The following is an 8,162-nucleotide window of genomic DNA, read 5'->3' as shown; positions in this document are numbered from 1 at the left end:
TCTGGCCCAAAAGCCTCCTCTCTGAGTTCTAGCTTTCTCTGAGTTTCTAGCACTTTCTGGAAGTGCTATGCAAGCTAGCAAGGGAGAAAAGCAACCAGTATTCCTAGCTGGCCATGATGCTTAAGAACTGCAACAATGATAAGCAGCAGGTCAAGATATCCTAGGATTGCAAAAGTGGCACTCATATCTTGGTGGTAACCAATAGCTATCTGATAGCGTCAAAGATCTACTGAACAGGAACAAAATCATGCCTGGTATTGAAAACCTAGCCGAGCCAATCACCAATGGCTAATGAAGTCACGTGTCTCAGTGGAGGACCCATGACTGTCTCTTTCCTAGACTCGTTTAATTCCTAACTGCATTCTAAATGCTTACCTTTATACCCAGATAACTGTAGCTCTCACCTCTCATTAAAGAATTTTTTTTGCTACAGAGAATGACTATTTCAGAAAATCTTAACAAGCCAGAATGCATAAGCCACCATACATTTGATTCCATTTTCTATGCATGCATTCTCTTTTTATGAAAAATATTTTTAAAAAGCTAACAATATTGTCATAATATAAGCTCTTAATATTATTTTAAAATGGAAAGAATCAGAAAACATATATAACCTAACCAATGTTACTAGAGTTGACAGAATTATACTTTTTCCTCCTTGAGTTTCTAGTAATGATTATTAGAATTTGAAATTAAGAAATATAGGCAAGGCTTCAGAACAATAAGCTAATGGGTAACTAGAACTCTAATAATAAAAAAGTAAGAGTACTGACCTCCAATTTAATGTTTAATAGAAAGAAACATTTCCTCTATTACACAATAAAACTGAGTGCATCTTATCACAAAATATAGTAAATGACACCTCATTATTTTATGGGATTCATGGTTTAGTGACACTAAGAGCAAATCAATTTCAAGAAGAATACATTAAACTTGTTTTAAAGAAAAACAATTGTCAAATGCCAACATATCAACTTTTTTATTTACTCTATTCCCGTAAAACTGTGTTACAAAGAATAATCATTCCCTTATACAATTTCAAAGTATAATTTTCTTTCTTATACTAATTGTATACAATATTAAATGAGTATTTGAAGTTTTTAATTTGACTTATTAAGTAACTATCATGTACTGTAGCTAAATGTATTCCATATAGATTCTGATCAGAATACAAGAAAAGGAGGAAAGTAAAGCAAAACAGCTTGAAATAAAAATTAATCATAAATTTCTTCCCTCCATAGATGTCACCTGGTTAGACAAATTCATAATGTGGGTTGGGAGTCAACCAGTCGCTGCTACCTTCTTCCCTCTACTTGTCTTCAGGTAAACACATCAACTGTCACGAAGCAGGACTCTCTGATGCTCTGACCTTAGCTCTTAAACACTTCCAGACTTGGCCTCCTGCCCTGTTTATGAATTTGCTTAAGGTCACTTCCACCGGCTCTGCTACTGAAAACCTTCTCAGACTTCTCCCGCACTGGTAATAGCACCATCTCAGGACTCCAGTGAGTATGAACTGAGACCCCTCACTTGGCACAGGCACATGCTCATAGATTCCACCTGCTGCTGTTTACATCTACTGTGATAAAGTCTGTGCCATTAATGGGTAACTTTGTGAGAAATTAGACTTCTCCAGAACATGCCCAGCTTGCCTATTTCAGTCTCTTTTTCCCAGTCCCATGCTTTGTGCTGCACCAGATTTGTCAAGGGATGGTGTCACACATAATAGGGACATAGAGTGGAAACTTTAGAGAATCAGATGAAACACAGAGTGAGCATCAATATGTCACTGTCTTTCCTTCTGGGTCCCTAGAATTCTCCCTTCTCCATTTGCTCCCTTGTTCCCACATCTGGGTTCCATTCAAGATCCTAAAGGAGGAGTCCGCGGCCCATCCTCTTGGCATCCGCATCAAAGTCCATCATATGACAGATTCAGAGTCATCTCCAAATCACTTTCAAATGTGAACCCATCTGTCCCACACTCATCCAGTGCTCAGTAACGGCACGGTAACCATGGTGAAAGTCCTACTGGAAGTGAGACGTGTGAGAGCTGAGCAGAACCCCACGGGTCTGGAGCAAGGCTGAAGTGTGCAGATAGTCTGAGGGCTGGTAGACGCAGCAGACAGTACTCTGAGAGACCCACATTCCACACTTGCGAAGGTCTCCCTAACAGCAACCTCTATGGAAGTTCTTTGCCTTTTTCAGTATCCACCTGACTACTGCCCCAGCGAGGCTTCTCAGGCCTCACTGTCACCTCCACATGAAAAGAATGAAGCTCCAAAAAAAAGTGTTTTGAGTCTTAAACAAACCTAAACCGAAGCTCACGAATCTCATTGCCGAGTGAATTTTCATTTTAAAAATTGATAAATATCAAAGAAGCTTCTTCTCGTGGTGGCCAATTGACACAGAGACCCTCAGCTGGTCAATATGCAGAGAACAATAGACTGGGGAGTACTCATCCCTAAGTGAGGTGGGCATTTCACACCCTAGACCCTCAGCTGGTCAATATGCAGAGAACAATAGACTGGGGAGTACTCATCCCTAAGTGAGGTGGGCATTTCACACCCTCTCGAGGAGGCACAGAGCACTTCAAAGAGGAGTCAGGGGTGGTAGGGGATATAAAGGATATTGTCTTTATCTGGACTCAGTAGTAGGGCACATATGAATTCTCAGAAAAACTGACAGCACAAACAAGATTGGCTCAAGCTCGAACCAGAAAAAAAGAAAAGAATCCCACCATAAAGGGGACAAAATCCCACAACTAGTTGAAGAGCTATCAGCACTTGACAGCTGCTGAGAGCTGGAGAGTCGGCACTCTTTAATGATGTGACTCCTGGTAGAAGGACCACATCACAGGGCAGGCATCACACTCAGGAGTGGTCAGCAACTCAGAGTAGACTCAATGGAGGGGGAGAAGAAATTCCAATAGGATGGGTATGGAGGAGAGGGTGGACGAAGAATATATTGGAGAAGGAGGGAACTGAATAGGATCAAAATATACTATATGGAATTTTCAGAGAATAAATAAAAATATTATTTCAAAAATTAATAAAGTTTTCTCAAAAAAATTTCAAGAGTTTAAGGTAAAGTTGGTTTCTATTCTTCTTTAGCAACACCACCATGACTAACCTTCCCCTTTAGTGCACACCACACACACACACACACACACACACACACACACACACACTATATTTTTATTTTAGCCTAAGAACCATTCCTTAAGACTGCAGGCCATTTATCTAACCTAATAGCCCCCAAATGCCCTGAGTTAGGTGAAAGTCTCACTAGATATGTGCCTCTATCACAGGCTGGGTACAGAGATATCTCTCACAACCTGTGGTACCATGGATCTACCAGAACAAAACAGAAGCTTGGATCCCTGTATCACTCCATGGAGTAAACAGAAGCACCCACTCCACTGCTGTTAGGCTAGTAATCAACAGCTACTGACTTAGGCCGTTGAAATTTAGAGGTTAGTTTCTTAATGTGTTTAATGGTCCCAAAGTTTATACAATCAAGTGCTCAAAAGTATTCTAAAGATATTACTGTATTGTATGGTAATAATGCATACAATTGTTCTCTTTATTTAAAGCTCAATAGATAGCAACTGGTATGCTACTTCATCCATGTAGCATTCATTAATGCTCAGAATGAAAAAAAATCACATCTCAGTTTGTCAAGAAATGCGAATTATTTATTGTTCATGTTTTCTATTGATCAAATAAAATGGCATCATAAAAGACACTTTTAAGGCAAGAGCTAAGTTTGATAGTATTCATCTAAAACTTACCAGTTACAATGAGCATAAACTACATACGAAACAAAAAGTCACATGGAAATAGTCAAAGTTTTCTCAGTATGTAAATATTAAATGTAATGATTTTGAAATACCAAAGATCACCACAAGGCTGCATTTTTGACTTTTAAATTATTGATGATTTAAAGCCTAGGTATACAACATTCTGCGTAGGTATTATATACACTGATTATACAGATGGATTTGAAATTTTAAAAAGAACTCTAAATTAGGTTTTAAATACAGAACATAACAATACTGATCTGTCTGTCCTTAAAATAACAGAGTAACAAAAACTATAGGTTTGCCTTTACTTACTCTATATAACTCATTAGCAAATTGGCAAACAACTCTCTAATAATGTCCCATTTTGTTTTAGTTTATGCAAATGAGTGTTTATATCTGATGTATGTGTAACGAACAACCTAAAATTATACTTTTGAGTATCTGAAAAGTAGTTAACCCCAGAAAATCTGATACAAAGAAAGGTTAAAAGGAGGAGAGCTTTATTTTCCCTTTATAATGATACATTGTATAATCTTTGTAACAGTGTGAATGATTCATGCTTGTAAATGGTTTTAATAGAATACATTGTCAGAGCTGAATGATGGAATCTGGGATGGCTTCATTTATAGTTGGTGCCTAGAACAATGCTCTGCCCGAGGTAGGCGCTCAGTAAACAATTGTTAAATGAATAACTCAAGGCATCGCATTCAGAAACTGTTGGTACATGAGACGAGGGAAGAGTTCGTCTTGTTTGATTTCACCACAACGAGATCTCAGTTGTGACAGAACTGACAGCTGGCATTTGCTTTCCAGGGATGCATTATAAAAAGACTTTGTTCGTGTTGTTCTTGAAAAGCTAATAATAAAATTAAATTAGCTATTACAAAAAATAGGTTTAATTATATATTTAATCTTTGGTGGAGGATTTTTTTCCTTTAGAAAAACACAAAAGCCCAAATGGTTTTAAAATGGAGACTACACAATCTTATTTAGCTTGGAACACCAAAGTTTTTGAATGTACCACTTTCTTTTTCTTAATGTCTTTCAATATAAACTTCAGAGAGAATATAGTTTGCCGTTAAATACAAGGGACTTCTAAAAATACCATCTCTGTGATGAGCTGGGTCTTATGTCAGGTTGGAAATATAAGCTGATTAAATCCATGATGATCGCAAAAAGAGAGGCAGATTCAAGAAATATTAGACAGAATTGCACTCAAGATAAAAATGAAATCATAGGAAAGATTTAGCAGTTACCAAGCCAGCAGGAGGAGTCCTGAAATCGGCAGCAGGAACTTCCATTCCTTGGTGAGCTGAACAAAACATATGAGATGCCAATATCAGGTTCTACCAGCCCTGACATTGACCAAAGCCCTTCCAGGAAAGAAATAGCAGCTGAAAACAACCAGGAATTCAAATGTCCATTTTAGACCTACTAAAAATACATGTGCATGCTTAGAGTAAATAGCATTGTACTGGAAACTGTCTACTCTGAGAAAGACAATATGGAAATCATTACCAAGGGGAGTCATAGAATAGAAGAAAATAATCCCCCCCCCCAAAAAATCTCACCTTTTTGGTGTTCAAAATGCTTTTTATCATTTATTTTGAGACTTGCATACATGAGTACCATATTTATGTCCTTTCCACTCCTCTTTCTTTCTTCTCTAAGTCTTCCCTTGTCACCTCTACTCCCTCTCCAATTCATGGCCTCTTCTGCAATTATTATTGCTATACACACACACACACACATACACACACACACACACACACACACACACACACACACACACAACTAGATCTTGCTGAGTTCATTCCATGTTGTTCATATGAATATGTGTTTAGGTCTGAGCACTTGTAATTGAAGTAATTCTTTAAAAAAAAAAACAGATTAAAGAGAGTTATGCAAATTCCGTTCATGACTCCTAAGCTGGATGTGTAATTCAGTGGTAGAGCCCATGCCTCCCATTCTCTGGTCCCAGTTCCAACCTCAGCTCAATCTTAGGAAGAAAAGTAGGAGGGTCTGGCTGTACTAGACAATGCATTAAAGAGACGCATAAGAAACTAGCAAGCATATGAAAATATGCACAGTGCACATTTAATTAGTGAGCTGAAAAGCAAGCACTAGTACACAACCATTAATTCAGTCAAAATGAAAGACAAACAACATTCAGTGCTGGAAAACGTTCGACAAAGATTCCAAACAGGATCTCCCAGCTTTGTTGATAGGAATGGAAAATGCCACTGCGAGTTTTGAAAAGTCTGGTATTTTCCTCCACACCTACACAGACCTCTATCTTAAGACACAGTGTTGGTGTTACTCGGTTATTACCCAATGGTGATGAAATTTTATCTTCACACAAAAACTTTAAGATTGGCACTAAGTAGATTTGCTTACAATTTCTAAGACTCAGAAGCAACCATGTGTACCTCACTGTATACACATATACATATACACATATATATATATATAATTACATAAATATGTAACTATACTGGTCACTGGGATATGAAGAAACAGAGATAGAGACCGAATCAGAGATAAAGATAGAGGATCTGCCAATGGAAAGACACAGGGGAACTTAAATGTGATTGACTAACCGGAAACTGAGAAAACTTTGCCATTCTAACTGTATACTGTTCTGTAAAGGAAACCTACGAAGACTGCCAAAGGGCATTTCCCAGGAGTAGGAAGGGACAATGAACAGGAGCGAAACAGGAGAAAGGACAGTGGAACGTCTCTTTTTAATTTATTTCAGGCACATTTGACTAAGACATAGCCATACACCAAGACTGAAGTTTTATGTAAACGTTGGACTTTGGGTGACAGTGAGGTACAAATGAGGTACAAATGGTACCAACCATCGCAGGATTGGCTGTGAATAGTGAGACAGGCTGTACATACTGTATACATACTGTATACATGCTGGACATGTGTAAAGTCAGAAGGAGATGTAATCTGTTTATAGCTTACTTTTGAATGAAGGTAAAGTTGATCCAATTGTAAATTATTTATGTTTAAAAGGAACTAGAAGCCCATGGCCTGTCCTCCAGGCCTTGTATTCAGGCAGGGGCTCCAGATTCAAAACACTAACCCCATCCATCCTAATAACCCACTTCCCACCCCCTCTCCAGGTAGAGACCCTAGACTCTACCATCATCTCTGCCCACACTATGGCTTATACTCCCAGTAGGGAACCCACTCTTATTGACAACTCTGCCCATCACTGCACCTTGCTTTCTGCATCCTGTTTCCAAGTAGGGACCCTAGACTCCCACAACCAACTCCATTTATACTCCATAATCAACCTTTTATTAGGATACAAAACAAGTCTCAACAAGCATTCCCTAGCCGAGAAACTTCTTTTTACCACAGATGATGATTTGCACAAAAAGTCACAGCTGCTCAAAGTATAGAGAATAGGTGACAACGGAGTGCACAAGCCCAAACCACAAAACTATCCTGGCATGAAGGGGGAAATTAGACATGGAATCTCATTCCTAGCTATTTGAGCAATCAATTGCTATCTGATGAGGATGGCTTTCTCTCCTGGCTTGATTCCTGGTAGGTCTGACACACTCCAGTTCATATCTACCCACCTAAGGGTATATAGGTGCACTAGTGGGACTCAGTGGGTTTTAAAAATTAGGTCACAGTATTAGTTGGTCACAGTGAATCTGGGAGAAGATGGGAGAAGGAATGAACATGATCAAGATAGAATTTACAAAATTCTCAAAGAATTATTAGGAAGTAATACATGTGTGTATGTGTGTGTCTGTTGTCTATAGTTATAAAAACTAAAAAGGAAATGAAAGGTTAAAATGGGAAGCAAGAAAAAAAGATTTCCTTAAACTTTGAAACTCTTAAAAGCGAATCACTTGAGTCATTTAAATTTAGGATTTCCTGATATTTGATTAACATGGATTAACTGGTTAGTCATTTCTCAGTTTATACAAGATTCTTGTTACCGAATAAAGAGGAACCAGATTAGGAGAGCTCTAAATTAAGTGATTAGAACATCATGTTTACTCTGAAGGAAATTCCTTTTGTCTGAGCTTATACTTTACTTACGGGACCCCTCACAATCTCATCTAAAAACTGGCCAATGTCAAACTTCACTAACCCCTGGCTTCTCTCATTCTAACCTTCGATGGTGCCTTTATTCCTTGAAACATGATTGAGTGCCAGCGACTTAAACACTTTGGGTAAGAATTCCTGAGAAACTTTACTTTTTACCCTGAAACACTAAGGGTCTCCATGAGTTAAGAACTGAGTTCATGTCTGTAACCACCACAAGAGAGCCCTTGGGAGTAGCCACACATATGTCATAGAAGCTATGCTCAACAGAGCAACCTTCTGG

This window comes from Arvicola amphibius, chromosome 8 (genome assembly GCF_903992535.2).
Source record: "Arvicola amphibius chromosome 8, mArvAmp1.2, whole genome shotgun sequence".
Lineage (NCBI taxonomy): Eukaryota > Metazoa > Chordata > Mammalia > Rodentia > Cricetidae > Arvicola > Arvicola amphibius.
The sequence above is the reverse complement of the archived record's forward strand: the minus strand, read 5'-3'. Positions refer to the sequence as shown.